Below are 19255 nucleotides of genomic sequence, written 5' to 3' on the forward strand. Positions count from 1 at the left end.
CCTTAAAATATTTTAAATGTTGTCATATTTAAACAGCATTTTTCTTTTTTAAAGTCTTATTTGTTATCTAGTTTTATTCATATCAAATAAAGAACCTAATAGTATAGCCCAGAATAAAAAAACTTTAGGGTACTGAGTAGTCTTCGAGGTCCTAGTTTCCTAGCTAATATGCTTTAGATAAGAGACATATGTCTGGCCCATCTGCTAGTCTGTGGCAGTGAGACGAGAGCACAGGCCAGGCCTCCCTAAGCTATTGATCTTTCCTCTATCCTAGTGTTGGCTGAACTTCAGTAACCTGCATACCACCATCAAAAAACTTCCAGTATGTGTCAAGTGTCCATATCACTAATATTTCTCTTAATTCACTTTTTCAAACACACACCTCTCATCCCATTTCCGCCCCTCCTTTTAAATTTGGTAAAAACATACACAAAAAATTTACCATTTTAACCACTTCTAAGTTTACAATTCAGTGGCAGTAAGTACATTCACACTGTTGTATCACTCTCCCTTTCCAGAAGTACGTACTCAACAAACAATAATTCCTCATTCCTCTCTCCTCCGGTCTCTGCCACTGCTGTACTTTCTGTCCCTATAAATTTGCCTATTCTAGGAACCTCATAGGTGGAATCACAATAATTGTTTTTTTGCATCTGGCTTCTTCCACTTAACATAATGATTTCAAGCTTCATCCATGTTGTAGCCTATATCAGAATTTTAACTCACTTTTTTTTAGAAATATTTCATTCACCTTAAACTGAAAACCCACGAAACCACCAATTTGATATATTAGATTATACATTTTCCTAATCAGCATTATTTCTAAGTAAAAAAATTTAAATATATAATTGAATACCAATTTAAAAACTCTTAAATCACAGTCCTAACCATATGGGATTGCTTACTATAAGATGACACTACTACAGATAAAAGGCAAGTAAAATATGACAAAATTAAAGTATAAAACAGAAACTCATTAACTTTCATTTTTAAACTTTCTTAGATTGAGGCATTTCAATAGAAAAATAATCACTTCTAGGCTTATTTTTATTTTTTTTAAGTGAGTGAGACAGAGACAGAGACAGAGAGAGGAACAGATAGGGACAGACAGAAAGGGAGAGAGATGAGAAGCATCAATTCTTCATTGTAGGCCTAATTTGTTCATTGAATGCTTTCTCATGTGTGCCTTAACCAGGGGGCTACAACAGAGTGAGTGACCCCTTGCTCAAGCCAGCGACCTTGGGCTTCAAGCCAGTGACCTCTAGGCTCAAGCCAGCAACCATGGGGTCATATAATGATTCCAAGCTCAATCCAGTGACCCCGTGCTCAAGCCCGATGAGCCCGCGCTCAAGCCAGCAACAACCTCGGGGTTTCGAACGTGGATCTTTTGCATCCTAGTCCAAGGCTCTATCTACTGTGCCACAGCCTGGTCAGGCTAGGCTTATTTTTATTATGAATCAAAGATTATTCATACACACACATAATGAAACCAAATCCTGTGTTTCTGAAGTCCAACTATTTAAATACTCTGAAATTTGCATAAAGAACATTACTGGGGGGAGAAACTTCACTTAGGTTTCAGAATACAGTTTAAAAACAATAGCATCATAGTTTAACATGAAATTTAAACATATTCCCCTAATTTCAAAGGCTCAGACATATACAAATACTTTCTAAAACATTTTTAAAAATCTATCCTTAAATCCATTACTTCTATTACTAGTCTCTCTCAATACTCAAGTTTATTGGCTAATCACTTATTAGTATTTAAAGGAAAATGAAAGAACTAAAAGTTATTATAAATCAGTAACAGCAGCAGGCAACATTTACTGACAAGTGACCATGTACAAGACTTGGAAGATTGTTGCATACAATATATAACAAAGTATTTCTCTATCAGGCATATTCTCTACAAGAAGAAGAGGAGCTTTACAAATTAAAATACTTGACTGTCATTCCACAAACAGGGCTAAAAAAATATGAATCCAAACAATCCAACATACCTGCCAATATAATTACTTGACTCAATTTGCAAAATCAAATATCATAGTATCTATCACAGTTTTCTGAAATTTCCTTTCACAAAGTATTGTAAGAATTATCTTGTTCAGTATTCTATTCACATATTATAGCAAAAAGAGCAGCATTGGGATTGGAATTCCCAACCTTGATTCCTGCGTCAGCTCTGCCATTGAGTGAGTGGCTCTGTGATCCTGGGCAAATCATGACCCTTTCCCAGCTCCTGTAGTCTCACTGGTAATGTGATGCAACTGGACAGGATAATACTAAGGGCCTTTTCACCTCTAAATATTTATAACTTTTTATTTTTAAAAATTCTGGTTAACTTAAGAGTGTATAAATTATTAGCTCTGTGGTGTTTCTGCCACAGTTTAGAGGCCAGAGAAGGGTGGTAAAGTTCTGGAGAAAAATATAGGTTGCTATGACAAATGACTCACTTCTCCATCTTTTTTGGTTGTTTTTAAGCTTCGGTTCTCTTACATAACTGTACATCTGTCAGATGAAATTCCGTCAAGTATGTTATGCTCTGCCCATGAGATAAACCAAAAGGCCTAACTAGATTCTACATGAATGAGAAAGCTTAATGTCACCTTCAGTGAACTAACTCATCAAAAAATGCATGCAGAATGGACAATGAAGTGTAAAAAAATGTCCAAATTAATTTATAAATTAACCAAAGGGTATGCTCATTAATCCCAGCTAACTTGTATAAAAATACTCAGACCTATTACTTATGTAAAAGCTCTCCTGTTTTACATCCATCTTTTAATAATTTCACATTTCCAGAAAAACTGTATTACTATTTGAAAGAATGATTACTCTTAACTATATGAAAGAGTATTAATTCCTATTATTGTGATTTATTCTCTATTTAGTGTTAATTGCTAGGTATCAACTATAGTCTTTTTTTAAATTATTTATTAATTTTACAGAGGGAGAGGGGGTTAACGAGAAGTATAATTGCTTTAAGTTGTTCACTGCTTGCTTGTTGTATGTGCCCTGACCAGGCAAGCCCAAAGTATGGAACCGGTGACCTCAGCGTTCCAGGTTGACGCGCTTTTCACTGAGCCACCACAGGTCAGGCTCAACTATATACTCTTAAAAAGGGGGAACATATTTTATAAGTTGTGTTCCTAAGTTATTTTAAGACTCTTACAGTTTATTACTATTATTTAGGGATTTTAGGGGAAAGGGAAAAAATTTAAAACACAGAAATTTTAGAGCTGAAAAAGTTCTTAGAGAAAAAATAAGCATCTCAACCAATCCAAGTTATGAGCCTACCTCTTCTGATTACCAGTATTTCCCCAACACTGAAAATAGATTAGGTATTCAGGAAACAAAATCATCAATGTGCTCAACCTTGTACACAAAAAAAGCCTGTTTCTAAACCTTATTAGGCTTCTTCTCTTGATTCTTCCTTTTTCTTTCCTCCCTAACATCATCCTTCTCTAACTAATCTAGCCCCTGTACTACATCAGCACACTGATCTCTTTATCATACTTACATTATTCTTTTTCTTCTACTCCTCCTATCCTACACAAGGCCCTAAATTCTAGATTAATCCTCCTCCACACTTACAGCTGAGTTTTTGAGTACAACAAAAATTAAACCACTGAGGGGGGAAAGGAGGTTGGAGAAGGTAGAGGAGTGTACAGGAGGGATAAATGATGATGAAGAATTGACTTGGAGGCCCTGGCCAGTTGGCTCAGTGGTAGAGTGTCGGCCTGGCATGCAGGAGTCCCGGGTTCGATTCCCGGCCAGGGCACACAGGAGAAGCGCCCATCTGCTTCTCCACCCCTCCCCCTCCCCTTCCTCTCTGTCTCTCTCTTCCCCTCCAGCAGCCAAGGCTCCATTGGAGCAAAGTTGGCCAGGGCTCTGAGGATGGCTCCATAGCTTCCACCTCAGGCACTAGAATGGCTCTGGCTGCAATGGAGCAACACCCCAGATGGGCAGAGCATCACCCCCTAGTGGGCATGCCGGTTGGATCCCGGTCGGGTACACATGCGGGAGTCTGTCTGACTGGCTCCCCACTTCTAACTTTGAGGGAAAAAAAACTATTTAAATTAATACACCATAAAACTTTGTCCTTCATTTCAATTAGACAATCTAACATTCTTTATTTTTTTACCCAGCTCTTTTACCATGTAATATATCTTATTTTATAGTGTTTTATTAAAGTTCACATTGTTTTGGCATAGTAATCCTGAAGGATACAGGCACTTTTTAAAACAGGAATCTAAACAATATGTATATTGTTATAGATATCATTAACATAAAATATCAGAGAGGTCTGTCTCTTTTGAAATCACAAAAATAAAAATGTTTTCATTTTAAAGAAAATATATCTAGTTCAGCCTGACCAGGCAGTAGCACAGTGGACAGAGCATCGAACTGGGATGTAGAGGACCCAGGTTCAAAACCCCGAGGTCGCCGGCTTGAGCACAGGCTCATCTGGTTTGAGCAAGGCTCACCAGCTTGAGCCCAAGGTCACTGGCTTGAGCAAGAGGTCACTCTGTCTGCTATAATCCCCCCTCATCAAGGCACATATAAGAAGGCAATCAATGGACAACTAAGGTGCCACAACAAAGAATTGATGCTTCTCATCTCTCTCCCCTCTCCTGTCTGTCCCTATCTGTCCTTCTCTGTCTTTCTCTATCTTGTCACACATACACACACCAAAAAAATAAATAAAAAAGAAAATGAAAATATATCTAGTTCAAAACAAAAGCAAAAACAAAACCTGGTACTTAATTTTGTCATATGGTTTATAAAATATTCTCTGATATTTTCACCACACAACTAAGAAATGTAACCACGGTTGCCAGTATCATACCAATTCAGAAAACCAGCAGCTTCTGAACCTCAGGCTAGCCTCTCCAACTCTGCACTTCTAGTAATGTCTCCATATACTTGTTCTTGCAATCCTCTTGAAAACTCAGGTGGGTTTGCTTACCCAGATTAAGTAAAAAGAACATATACAGAGTGGGACAAAAGTAAATTTACAGTTGTGAGTACACAAAATATAGTTTACTCTCATATTATTTACTTATTATTGTATTATTTTCCATGTGAACAACAGTAAGCCTACTTTTGCCCCAGCCTATATATGACACATAAACAGACAACAGCGTGTTGGTAGCCAAAAGGAAAGGGGGTGTGGAGTAAGTAGAAGTAGGTAAAGGGGAGAAAATGGGGAAGAGAGATCTTGTTCGGGGAAGTGGGTCCGTCCAAGATGAAGTGTGCAGATGATGTTTTATTGAGTTGTACACTTGAAACCAGTACCTCAATAATTTCTATTTTAAAATAATTATTTTCTGGCCCTGGCCGGTAGACTCAGTGATAAAGCGTCAGCCTGGCGTGTGAATGTCCTCGGTTTGATACCTGGTCAGGGCACACAGGAGAATCAACCATCAGCTTCTCTACCCTTCTCCTCTTCTCTCTCTCTGTTGCTCTCTCTCTCTTCCCCTCCTGCACCCATGGCTTGACTGGTTGGAGCACATTGGTCCTGAGCACTAAGGATGGCTCCGTGGAGCCTCCACCTAAGGTGCTAAAAATAGCTCCATTGCAAGCATGGCCTCAGATGAACAAAGCATCGACCCAAGATGGGGGTTGCCAGGTGGATCCCGGTAGGGGTGCATACAGGAGTCTATTTCCCCTCTTCTCTTTTGGAAAAAAGGAAGAAAAAAATGATTTTCTTACCTCTCATTAGCAGCAGGCCAAGAGGAAGAAAAGATAAAGGGATAGTACCAACTAGGCTTCAATTTAAGGATCCTGAGCAGGAAGGAGACTTTCAAGGCTATGCTTTAAGACAAATTATCCAACTCTGTTTAGGATGGGTTAATAGAAAATTTTGAAAGGAGACAAGTTGAATAAGTATTATAAGTATCTTGTGCATATTTCTTTTAATATTCTTTTAATATACTTATCACATGACAATGTGATTTATTTTTCATCTTTCTATCCTACCAGGCTCAGACCCCAGGGAAGCATAATCCGTGGTTTCCAAACATATAAAAAGTAGAAATGGGTCAAGAGATCTCTGATGTCCCTCCTAACTAATAATTTATGTGTCTAGACTTGGTTACTTGAAGAAAGAAGATAGAGGCCCTGGCCGGTTGGCTTAGTGGTAGAGCGTCGGCCTGGTGTGCAGGAGTCCCGGGTTCGATTCCCGACCAGGGCACACAGGAGAAGTGCCCATCTGCTTCTCCTCCCCCTCCCCCTCTCCTTCCTCTCTGTCTCTCTCTTCCCCTCCCACAGCCAAGGCTCCATTGGAGCAAAGTTGGCCGGGGCACTGAGGATGGCTCCATGGCCTCTGCCTCAGGCACTAGAATGGCCCTGCTTGGAACAGAGCGACGCCCCAGAATGGGCAGAGCATTGCCCCCTGGTGGGCATGCCAGGTGGATCCAGGTCAGGCACATGTGGGAGTCTCACTGCCTCCCCGTTTCCAACTTCAGAAAAAAAAGAAAGAAAGAAGATAGAAAATTGGTCTTACTTTACAAAGAGGTGGTATTATCAAAAATTCATTTTTATAATTTTTTAAAACTCAGAATGTTTTATGATGACAACAGACCTACCATTTATTGCTGGCTCAACCCATACCAGGTATTTTGCTCAACACTCTAATATCATTTCATTTATTCCTCAAAATGACCCTATAGAGCAGGTATTCTTGTACACATTCTCCCAATGAGGAGCCTTGGGTGTGTGGAAAGGTTCAATTACCCAAGTTCACCCAGCCAGTAAGGGGCAGTCCAGCTCTAACCCTAACCTATCTATCTCCAGAAGGATTTACCTGGTGGTCAAGGCAAAAGCCAGTACAATCCATGATGCATCTGATTATCAATTATAATAGACTGTATCAACCATATTGGTCAGTCACCCCTTAGGAGTTAGATTTTTTAAATTTGGCAATATTCTGTCTTTAGACTTTAGATGCCTGTTCTAAACACTATATCCATTTTCTTAAGAACTGTTAAATAATTACTACACAGTAAATACAGAGCCAATTGTTTTCTATTTCTATATATAAATTAACTTGTTTTAGTGATTTCAGAGGAAACAACAGAGAGGAAGAGAGGGAAAGAGGGAGAGAGGTAGACATCTATTTGTTGTTCCACTTATTTATGCATTCATTGGTTGACTCTTGTATGTGCCCTGCCCGGGGATCAAACCCACAACTGTATGAGGACAACGCTCTAACCAACTGAGCAACCCTGCCAGGGCTCCAAAGCCAATTGTTTCAAAGTTTTTTTTTTTAAAAAGAGAAACATAAAAACTGACAATGTAAAATGCCAACCAAATCTTTACTTGAGAAATTACTACAAAATAGAGCTAAGGAAAAGAATAAATTTCACTAAGTTGCATTTTTAAGTTTTATAATTATTCATTGTTGAAAGACAGAGACAATGAAAACCTTGAAATTTGGACAATACTATACTCAGAATGAACCATGAGCAAGTTGTTTTTTTATTAAGGTGACACAAAACGACCCGAATACGGCTTTGTTATTAGGGTTCTGTCAAGACCCAGAAACAGAAAAGTATCCCTGAACTGTTTGTGGATCTGACAGCATCTACAGTTTTCTTCTCCTATTCAGATGGTCACATTCTAAGAAAAATCACACAAAAAATAGAATGCCTCCAATGGAGAACTGGGATGGCAAAGAATCTGAAAACCAAGAGAAATCAGTGAGGGGAAGTCTTGTTGAAGAAGGGAGGCAAGAAAATTACCCTTCAAATATTTGAGGAGCCAATATGCACTGATTCTGTTTATCTCTAAAGGTTAAAAGAAATGGGCCTTCAAACAATAAATCCTAATCACAAATGAATTAATTACACCAAGTGAAAGACAGACCATCCAACTAGCTGGTCAGAGTACTACCGTCAGTTACAACTGGTATATCCCAACTCAGGACGAGAAAAACGTTATCTCTATCCCACCCTAAGTACAGTGACAACTTCCCTTGTCTCCAACCAAGCCAGTAATAGATGACTAACAGTCCACAGACTTCAGCTGAGTGGCCATCTGAATATGAAATTGTAAAACCATATGAATTATTTCATAAAATAAAACTATGCCTTTTTGGCCATTCTGGGAAGCTGCTCAGAAACATCAAGTTAATATTCTCTAAATAAAATGTAGTTAGAAACACTTCTTTTTCAAGGTTTAGAAAATATTATCAAAAAATCTCATTCCTAAAATTAATTTCAAGTGCATTTAGATATGTATTATGTTCCAAAACCAAGTATCAAAATTTCTAACATGTGGTTGCTTTTTGCTACATTTAGCTATACTGTATTTTCCACTCATGAGCATAAATAATTAATAGAAAACAGAACCAAACATAAAATTAAAAGGTTCTTAGTCTGGGATCCACAAAAGCTATAAAGAGACTATTTGAATTATTTTCCATGTTTCAACAAAACATACATTTCCCCTTTATTAACACACTAACAAAACCCAAAAATTTCCTTAATTTTTAACTAGAATTCTACCAATTCACCTCACAGTTGTTATACTTTATTTCATGCAGAGCAAAAACTGTTTGAAAAGTGGTAAGTAAATCACAACTCGTTTTATTTTTTCTTCTGGTTTTTTTTTTTTTTTAATTTATGTATTGATTTTAGAGAGAGAGGGAGAGAGAAACATCGACTTGTTATTCCACTTTTTTTAAAAAAAAATGTATTTACTGATTTTAGAGAGAAATATAAACATCAATCTGTTTCTATACATGTCCTGACCTGGGATCAAACCTACAACCTTTGCATATTGGGATGATGCTCTAACCAACCGAACTATCCAGCCAAGGCCCTTGTTCTACTTAATTATGCATTCATTGGTTGACTCTGCATGTGCCCTGACTGGAAATCAAACCTATACCTTTCGCATACTGGGAGGATGCTCTACCAACTGAGCTACCCAGCTAAGGCAAATCACAACTCATTTTAAGAATGGAAAGTTATTGCTTTGAAATTTACCTCAACAAAGTGCTGTACATGGGTAGGTGTGAGGAGAAGATAATAAGATGAAAAAGAACAGGAACTCTGAATGAAACACTAAAAATTACCCTAATTTCACTGATATTAATAGCTTATCTTTAGATACATTATCACTTTTAATTCTGCCAGCAACATTTTGAGATAGGCTATGTTATGACTACAGTTGACCCTTGAAAAACACAGGTTTGAACAAAGAGGATCCACTGTTTTTTCAATAAATACGTGCACTATTTTTTTCCACTGATTTGGAAAAAATGGGGGGGGGGGGAGAAAGAGAGAAAGATAGGGAGGGAGAGAGGAAAAGAAGCATCAACTTGCTGTTTCACTTAATTGTCCCATTTAGTTGTGTACTCACTGCTTCTCAAACGTGTCCTGAGCAGGGATCCAAACAGCAACCTTGGCATGTCAGGGAAATGCTTCACTCATTGAGCTACCTGGCTAGGGAAATATATTTACTGCTTTTGATTGGCAGTTGTGAAGCCAGGAGGCAGAGAGCTGACTATATATATTGTTCTACATTGTATATAACATTTTATACAAGGAACATAAGCAGACTTTGGTATCCCTGGGGGTCCTGGAACCAATCCCCAGCAGATACCAAGGGACAAGTAAGTTCCGAGAAAGTCAAGTCATACTAAGATTTTCAACTGCACAGGAGGTGGCGCCCCTAACCCCCCACACTTTTCAAGGGTCAACTGTACTTTTTTACAAATAAGGAAGGAAACTGTGGCCCAGAGAGATGAACTATCTTAAGTCAGACATCTAGAAACAGCAAAGCCAGTTTCAAACCTATGTTTATATCCATCTGACACTGCCTCTGATTAATAACTACTGTTAATTTAAGAATCAGAACAAGTTTATCAGGAATATAAGGGGCCAATCCCCTTGAAAGCACCGGCATATAAGGTGTAAAAGATTCTAGACTATAAAATTCCTTATTAGTACCACTTATTACTTTATCAATCATTGTGTAACAAAAGTCAAATCTTTTGCTTTTTCTCTGCTCCTATTCATTTCTTTTTTTTATTATTTATCTATTCATTTTTAAAGAGGAGAGAGAGACAGAGAAGGAGAGGAGAGAGAGACAGAGAGAGAGAAGGGGGAGGAGCCAGAAGCATCAACTCCCATATGTGCCTTTACCAGGCAAGCCCAGGGTTTCAAACCGGCGACCTCAGCATTTCCAGGACTCCTATTCATTTCTAAATGGGATTCTTCCGTTATCACTATATTATAAGTATATCACAAGATATTACTCCTCTTCAGGCCTCCAATAACCTCTCAACTCCCAAATTCAATGGACTGTTTTCATTCTCACCAGTCCTGATCTTATGCCAGACCAGACACAGTTGAGCACTTCCTACTGCTTAGAAGTTCCCCTCCTTCCTTGGACAACACCTTCTCCCACTCCTACTTCTTAGTTTCTTTCCTTCCTCAGTTTCTTTCAGCAACTGAACCCTCTCCTCTGCACAACCCATAAATACAGGGGTCACCCACACATGTTGATACTTCTTTTATTTAAAAAAAAAATTAAAGATCTTATGAGGAGAAAGAGAACGAGAAAGGAGCTGGGGGAGGAGCGGAAAGCAACAACTCATAGCTGCTTCTCACGTGAGCCTCGACCAGGCAAGCCCTGAGCTTTGGAATCTGCGACCTGAGCGTTCCAGGTTGACGCTCTATCCGCTGTGCCACCACACGTCCCGCTGGCGTTTCTTTTAAGTGTACTAAATGAATTTGTTTCCAATTCATATTTACAAAAATCTTTGTGCATTTATATTTTATGGAATCTTTAACATTTAATCCCCCATATTTCACTAAACTATAAACTCCGTGAGGGTGAGGTGTACTTGTTTTGGTTTTGCCCCTAACATATACTCTGTGTTTGCTGAATGAATGAAAAGCTACCTTTGGTGTAGCCTAAAACTAACAACTAATCTTTTTTTAAAAATTTTTATTTATTAATTTCAACGAGAGAGGAAGGGCGAGCAAGAGAGAGAGACAGGAACTTGATGGAGCCATTCCTGTCGAGGATCCAACGACAACCTCTGCGCTTCGGGATGATGCTCTAACCAACCCAGCTATCTGTCCAGGGCATATTCTGTTTTTCAAAAACAAAATATGTGGTAAGTCACAAACTTTCTGGCCCAAAGAACAGGTTGAGCCAGATGACTAGACCCTTCCTACGGAGCAGATAAACTCAGTGCAAAACCTGGGCCTCATACAGGCTCTAAAATTCAACGAGTCTAATAATTATTGTATGATTTCTTTAGCAAATTATCAGCTTTTCCCTGACTCTTTAGAAATCTTCACATCTTTTCCCTAATAAATTCGACCTTCAGCAATTTCATTGTTGTTGGAAAGAATTGTGAAATACCTTTACTACTAATGAAGCATACCAAAATTAGAACTTTAATTACAGGGTTAAATAAATCAAGGATCAGAAGCCCAATGAACTGTGAAATGAAAATCATCTTAAACACAATAATCATGCAACTTCTTTTTTCCAATTTAAAATCATAAAATCTTAAAAACAGAAAGAAACATGAAGGTTTTGTTTACCTTCTCACCTAACCAACAGTCCTTTCCACATGATCCCTGACATTTTTCAAACCTCTAGGAAGACTCAATCCTCTTATGTTCTGGTTACCTTTAAAAGTAAATCCTTCAGCATTTTTAGGCAGATGACTGAACATAAGACTCATAAGGCTTTAAAAGGGTTAGTTAGGTAGGAGCTAATGAATAAAAATATTAAAGATTTTTTTCAATTTCTCAACCACTGGTAAAATATTGGTCAAAATCTCAAGCTACATTAAGAATAAAAAGCACACACAAAGATTGCTTCCAAACTCAAATACAACAGTACCAATTCAATGAACCTCTCCAACATGTGTATTAACAGAATCAAGGTAAAGGTGTAGGAACTGTTTTTTGACTCAGCCATGAACTTGCTAGAAAAGACAATCTCATTCACCATGGACCTAGGACAGGCCCAAACAGGGCACTTACAATCCCTTTCAGACAATCTTTCCTTACTTAAATTCCCTAAAACAAGACTCATCTCTCAATGTCCAAGGTCCCTTTCACCTCCATAATTCTCTCCACAGAACATGTCAAGGTGTAACATTTCCGTGAGGGATGGTACATGATGTATCATCATTTGTTTGTATAGAGAATTAGAGTGTCTTCAACTAATTAGAAAAAAGTTTAGAGTAATTTAATAAGATGGGTGACAATGACATTTTATTCTCAAGAGCATCTAACTATAAAATGTTTTCTCCAAATCAGCTGAGCCCTTTGTTTGATGTATACTATACCTTTATTAGAGAAATAATACCATTTTAATGATGCGAATCCTATTTCAAAGGTCAGACTAATTGGGAACTTTTTAGAACCTAAATTGGAAACTTTTTAGAACCTAATATCCACCGGTAAAGCATGTTAGGTTATAATCGCTCATACAGTAGGATAACGTTGCTACTCATATAAGATATTTCCAAGTTCCTTAAACCAATCCTCATCATAAATTCCGAGTAGTACACTATGACAGCTACAAGCTTACAAGCTTTCTGAGAAAGACTGTGATATTTTATCTGGGTTTGCACTGGAAGTCTTCAGTTAAGACTTTTCCCAGGTTGCTCTCACCATTTCATTCCCCTGTCCTCTCCCCCTCACCTCACTGAAAACAAACAAAAAACCCCACACTTGGTCTGGTCCATATTAGTCACTAAAAATCCTTCCTCTCATAGGAGGAAGACAAAATACAATCTGTAAAGGTAACATAAATAAAGGTAAGCAGATGATACAATCCACATCAAATCTAGATCCATTTTAGTGAACTGCCTCCGGGGCCCAAATATGTCTGTTATGCAACAGCCACCATTCCAGATTTTAATCCCTGTGTGTGATGCAGTGATAAAATACCAATGGCACGACGAGTATAATACTCTAGGTATTTAAATACATTTACAAGATAAATTAAGAATTACCAAATTCTGAAGAACCTTGAAAATGACAAGCTGTGTAACTGTTCAGAACCCTCCCTAATTGCAACTTTTCTTTCCGGTAGTCTTCTAGTAACCTGTGCCTCCGGCCCTAAAGTCCTCAAAAAACATTTCAGTTGAGGCTTTGAAAGGATCTCCCAAAGGGGATAGAGGCGGGCATCCGGTGGTTATCCTAAAATCTACTCCTTCTAAGATACCCATACCAATTCCCAGAAGCTGAAAAACGAGTAAGATGCTTCATCATTTCTCCCAAAGGACAATAATGGGAGTAAATGCATGCTAGCTCCCTGAGGCATCAACAATCCAATGCTTCACCGTCGACTGCCTGGGGTATGCCTCGACAAAAGGCATAATGGGCAGCTAAGAATTAGAACGAAATTGCAATGAGCCGCATTCTAGAACTGAATCTGTACGATAGCTACCCCAGAAGTAGAAAAGGTCTGGGAGGTGGTCAGAGCATCTCTGGAGGCCACCTCCGTGGGTGAACCCGCGCCGAAACGCTCACGTTCTACACTTGCCCAGGTCCTGTTCTCACCCAGCCAAGGAATCCCCGCGAGCGGAGAGGCTCCAGGTGGGGAGCGGCTCGGCCAGCACCGCGGGGGGGGAACGGATCGCATCAGAGGCGAGCGAAGGAAGGAGGAATTCCCTCACACAAAATGGTGGCGCCAACGCAGAGAGGCCCGCGCACCTGGAGGACGCCACATACCCCTCGGGCGCCCGGCCGGCCGCCAGCAGCTGGACGCGCCTCCCGGGCCCAGGCAGCCGGCGGGGGCCTGCGCCGCGGTTGGGCCCGCAGCTGCCGGCAGCACCGCCGTCCTCGGGCGCGCGGGGCCAGGGCTGGGGGCGGTGGGGCCCGGGGCCGGACGAAGCAGCCTCGGCCTCAGCCCGCGGACCCCGGCCCCCCGGCCCCCGCGGGGACCCGCAGCACACTCACCTCGGGAGCGCCTGCGGAGCCCGGGAAAGGAGGCGGAGCCGCGGGAATGAATGGAACGGGTGACTGCTCGCTGGCGACCCTCGGCCGGTTCCGGGCCGCGCCGCTCGAGGCTGCCACAGCGGGTACGGCCGCCCCCGGTTCGCCCCGGACGCCGGACTCCCGCTCGGCGGGTCAGCCGTAGCCCACCGTGTCCTCCGCTGGCGTGACGCACTCGCGCCGCAGCGCCTCGAGCCTTCGCAGCCGCGCGGCGCCGCGCCCCCCGCGAATCCCCCCGCCCACGCCACGCCGCCCCTCCTCGGCGCCGGGACGCCGCCCTACCTCCCTCCGGGTCTGGCCGCCGGGCAGGTGCGGGCTCTGCCGGCCCGGGCGTCGCCACGCGGCCCCCACCTCGCCCCCGGCGCCCCCTCCCTCCGCCCCGGCCTCCGTGAAAAGACTGAGCGAGACGCCCCAGCTCAGTACAATGGCTCGATATTAAAGAGTGACCTTGGCTTAGATACAAAAATAGGTGCGGGTAAGCTGCGGGGACTACGACGCTGAATTTGCATATCCGTTTAATGTCAGCATTCGCACAGCCCCTTTTGCACACCACAGCCTGGCGCGGGCTCTCTGGGAACTTACCCAGGGTGGGCGAGACCATCCGGCCTCCGGACAGAGATGCGGAGGTCGGGCGAGCACCGCGGGCTCCTGCCCTGCCACCTCCTTCCTAAACCCACTGCCCCCCTAATGCAAGGGAAAGGAAGTCCAGCGCTCCATTCACAATCTGGACCAGCCCTACAGCCTGGACTTCCATCTTGAGATTAACAAGGACCCACCAAATTCCAGTGTTCACCTTTTCTCGTCCCGAACCTAGCACACGCGAACTAACCCTGACCCAAAAGGACGCCAGTTCCACCCTCCTTTCCTCCTCCTTTCCTCCCAACTCTCTTCCTGCGTCTTATCACCCAAGGCCCTTTGCTAATTAAACTCCCACAAGCGAGAGATCAGCTCGCAAGTATTTAAAGCTGGGTAGACTGTAGAAGTAATAATGCATGTAATGGTTTAAATATGTTTAATAAATGTATTGAGCAAAAATATAGCATGCAAGAAATTATTAAGACTTCCTTTTACAGTGCATAAACTGGAAAATAAACTCATCATCCAAAGGCCATGGGGTTGTTTTCATGGCTTTCAAATAAATGGAAATTGCTTGCTTCATTCCTCAGAAATACTTAGCAATCATAATACCAACCTTTCACTAATTCACTAATGATCAATAACTACTTCAAAGAATACTTGTTGATAGAGCTTTGACTCAGATTTTTTTAAAAATCAAATCGGCTTTTTTGCCTTGAGTTGCTCATAAGAATCAACCTCTCATCTGTTTTAATTTGTAAGATTTAATTAGCAGAAAACTTAAATGTAATACATTTAACATTTTTAGAGGAACTAACTGGGTTTAATTGAACAGGAATTTTGAATATAGTTGGGTTTTATTCACAGCAAACCAGGCTGGAAAAAAGGAGAGGGGGGAGTGAAAAAAGGAAGATATAACTTATATTTCTAGAGCTGTAGGTAAATAGTAGTCCCTAGCACAGTGATGGACAATCTTTTAAGCTTAGTGTGTCAAAATTTGCCAAAAAACCGAGCATAACTCGGGTGATGTCACTTTGAAAAGAAAACATAATTTCACGATATTTATAGTTTAAATAAAAAATGTATAATTGTAATATATAACTATTTAATAAATCAAAAACTAATTATTTAACTTACCTGCTTAGTGACTTCTTTGTTCACCTGTCAGTTGGTTTCTTTTGTTGGTCTTAATATTATTTAACTTGTGTGGGGTGTGGTGAACTAAGATAAGTGAGGGGGAGGGGGAATTCTTTAACTAATGTGCCTATTAGTGACTTTTTTTTTTTAATTTTATTTATTCATTTCAGAGGAGAGAGAGAGAAAGAGAGAGAGAGATAAAGTGGGGAGGAGCAGGAAGCATCAACTCCCATACGTGCCTTGACCAAGCAAGCCCAGGGTTTCAAACCCACGACCTCAGCATAGCAGGTCGACACTTTTATCCACTGCGCCACCACAGGTCAGGACTATTAGTGACTTTTTTGCTGCTGAATTTCATTGGCTAAATCTTCAATTGAAGGTTGGTATTTTGTACACTTCAAGCCCAAGCAAGTGCTACTAACTTCATCTGTCAATCTGTTTCTTTTGTTGGTTTTGATATTATTTAACGCTGAGAATAAGGTCTCACAAAAGTACGTAGAGGGAAAACTGTGAGTAAAGCCATTGCTATATTTTTCAGGGTGCTAAAAGTGTCTGGTAATCGGTTCCAGGCACTCCAAATTTCCTGTTCGTAGTGGCACTCCTCTTGATTTTCCAAGCGGCACCTTTCCAGATTCTCAAGCTTTGACCTCAGGTCGACAAACACCTGAGCCCAGATGCAGTCTTGAAATTCTGCAAGTTGCATCTTATGAAAATTAAGATGGCTGCGGCTATTTCTAATGGCGGGAAATGGCACCCATAGCACGGGCCCTCGCCTCTCCCAGCCTCCCTCTCACTTATCTCAGTAATGATGGTCAATTAGAAATCCACGACACCCCAGAACAGTAGATTAGATGATAGTTGCTGTGGTTATGTGGTGGCTGGTAATGGCGATCACAGGGCCCCTAGAGACACGTCCCCCACGGCATTCCACTGCTCCCTGCTCCGCAGGCCAGAAGTGAGGTAAAAAATCCCTTAACGGCCTAACAGGAAGTCCCAGAACTAGCGGAGTTCTGTTGTTTTGGCCTACAGACCTCCGGCACAGAGTGTCTAAGCTACAGCAAATGTTTTTTTTTTAATTTTTTTTTAATTTATTTATTCATTTTTTAGAGAGGACAGAGAGAGGGAGAGAGAGAGACAGAGAGAGAGAGAAGGGGGGAGGAGCTGGAAGCATCAACTCCCATATGTGCCTTGACCAGGCAAGCCCAGGGTTTCGAACCGGCGACCTCAGCATTTCCAGGTCGACGTTTTATCCACTGCGCCACCACAGGTCAGGCCTTCAGCAAATGTTTTATCCTTGGTTACTGCTCCTGGCCATGCAGGAGCTGAGGATGAAACGTCCTTCTCAGCATGCAGCCCCATACTTCTCTGGTATGCGGCTGCATGCGGCTGCGTGTCATCGAGAATGGCTATGTGTGTCAGTGCTGACACGCATGTCATAGGTTTGCCATCATGGCCCTAGGGTAATCCCAAACAATTGCTACTTTGAGAAGATGTATTTCTGTTTGTTCTTTTAGCTATCAGATACTACAAGTATTGAAGTCTTAGGCCTTAGTGTAAAGCCAGCCAATGCTTTTTGCTTTTAATTCATGAGTGTGATTGGCTTTTAGCTATTATTTTAGTTCTTGGATACCTGTACCTGGGAGACCTATCTCCCAAATGTCTGGCCACTCTAGTTGGAATCAGAACCTCACTCACCCAACCCCATAAGAGAAGGTCCAATGGCACCCATCCAGACTACTAAACCCAGCTCTTTCCTGTGGCAAGGATCCCACCTGCTGAGACCTGCAGAAGTGCTTGCTATCTCTTACCTATGTGAGGAATGTCCCATGAGGATACTGGTTCATTATGCTTTCTCTACTTGCAACATGATGCAGCTTTACCTGTTTAAGAAAGAAAAACCATTTACTTCCCTCTTTGACTGAGATACGTTAAATCTTGCTTGTGCGTTTACGCACACTCTGAGGATCCATGAACTCTTCGTAGACAACTAAAAGTCTTTATTAGATTAACTCATACTATAAATCACTACCAAGATATTTCAAAACATGCCTTGAGATTTTGGTCTGAATTTATTTTATTATTTTATTATTATTATTATTATTATTATTAAGTGAGAGGTGGGGAGGCAGAGAGACTGGGATCCATCCGGCAAGCCTCCTACCAGGGCAATGCTCTGACCATCTGGGACTGCTGTTGATGAGCAACAGTACTATTTTAGCACCTGAGGCAAGGCCATGAAGCCATCCTCAGCACCCACGGCCAACTTGCTCAAACCAGTTCAGCCATGGCTGCAGGGGGAGAAGAGGGAGAGAGAGAAGGGGGAGGAGTGGAGAAGCAGATGGTAGCTTCTCCTGTGTGCCCTGACCAGGAATCAAACCCAGGACATTCACATGCTGGGCCAATGCTCTACCACTGAGTCAACTGTCCAGGGCCCTGAAGTTTTTCTCAGAGAATTGTTAACTTTAAAAATGAAAAACCAGCCCTGGCCGGTTGGCTCAGCGGTAGAGCGTTGGCCTAGCGTGCAGAGGACCCGGGTTCGATTCCCGGCCAGGGCACACAGGAGAAGCGCCCATTTGCTTCTCCACCCCTCCGCCGTGCTTTCCTCTCTGTCTCTCTCTTCCCCTCCCGCAGCCAGGGCTCCATTGGAGCAAAGATGGCCCGGGCGCTGGGCATGGCTCTGTGGCCTCTGCCTCAGGTGCTGGAGTGGCTCTGGTCGCAACATGGCGACGCCCAGGATGGGCAGAGCATAGCCCCTGGTGGGCGTGCCGGGTGGATCCCGGTCGGGCGCATGCGGGAGTCTGTCTGACTGTCTCTCTCTCCCTGTTTCCAGCTTCAGAAAAATTAAAAATTAAAAAATAAAAAATAAAAAATAAATTTAAAAAAATGAAAAACCAAAGTGAGAGGCAACAAGCTTATATTTATATTTGAGATCAAAGAATAGCTATTCCATTGCCTGACTGTGGTGGCGCAGTGGATAAAGCGTTGACCTGGAAATGCTGAGGTCGCTGGTTCGAAACCCTGGGCTTGCCTGGTCAAGGCACATATGGGAGTTGATGCTTCCAGCTCCTCCCCCCTTCTCTCTTTCTGTCTCTTTCTCCTCTCTCTCCCTCTCTCTCTCCTCTCTAAAAATGAATAAAAATTAAAAAAAAAAAAAAAAAAAAAAAAAAAGAATAGCTATTCCAGAAGCACTGATTCAGGCAGAAACTCAAATGGGGTTTTGTTTGTGGGGTGAAGGCAAAGGGTTTTTTATGAGAAAAGGAGGGATATGATTACATGAATAGAAAGAAGGAATTTCTTTTGGTGCTAATAAACTATTTTTAGCTATCTATGGCTGTTTATTGATGCTAAGAAATGACTAGTTATCAGTCCTCATAGACAGGAGGTCTGCTTTCTTGTTATTTGCAAACACTTGTTTTGGATACAATGTTGCTTTAGTCACAGTCCAACAGTAATATTTTGTCCAGTTCAAACACTCCAAAGCTTCAAGGAGTATGCGGTGCAATGCAGTTCCTTTGGAATGGCTGTCGCAACTCCACTTTAAAATGGTTCCATTCATG

At 41.6% G+C, this 19255-nt stretch overlaps 1 protein-coding gene across 8 annotated transcripts in view; it reads right to left on the reverse strand.

The window, feature by feature from the left end:
• Positions 1-17525, reverse strand: part of FAM169A (family with sequence similarity 169 member A) — an 89267-nt gene extending 71742 nt beyond the window's left edge. Inside the window, exon 1 of one of the 8 annotated variants that reach the window (XM_066377414.1) lies at positions 17507-17525. The gene's annotated coding sequence lies outside the window, so the exon portion shown is untranslated. Of the gene's footprint in view, positions 1-13437; positions 13517-13550; positions 13657-13721; positions 13740-13949; positions 14059-14267; positions 14519-14567; positions 15225-17506 lie in introns of those variants that run through there. The other 7 variants (XM_066377386.1, XM_066377435.1, XM_066377368.1 and 4 more) reach the window with 7 other exon arrangements.
• Between the last annotated feature and the right edge of the window lie 1730 nt (positions 17526-19255).

Source organism: Saccopteryx leptura, chromosome 1 (assembly GCF_036850995.1).
Source record: "Saccopteryx leptura isolate mSacLep1 chromosome 1, mSacLep1_pri_phased_curated, whole genome shotgun sequence".
Taxonomy (NCBI): Eukaryota; Metazoa; Chordata; class Mammalia; order Chiroptera; family Emballonuridae; genus Saccopteryx; species Saccopteryx leptura.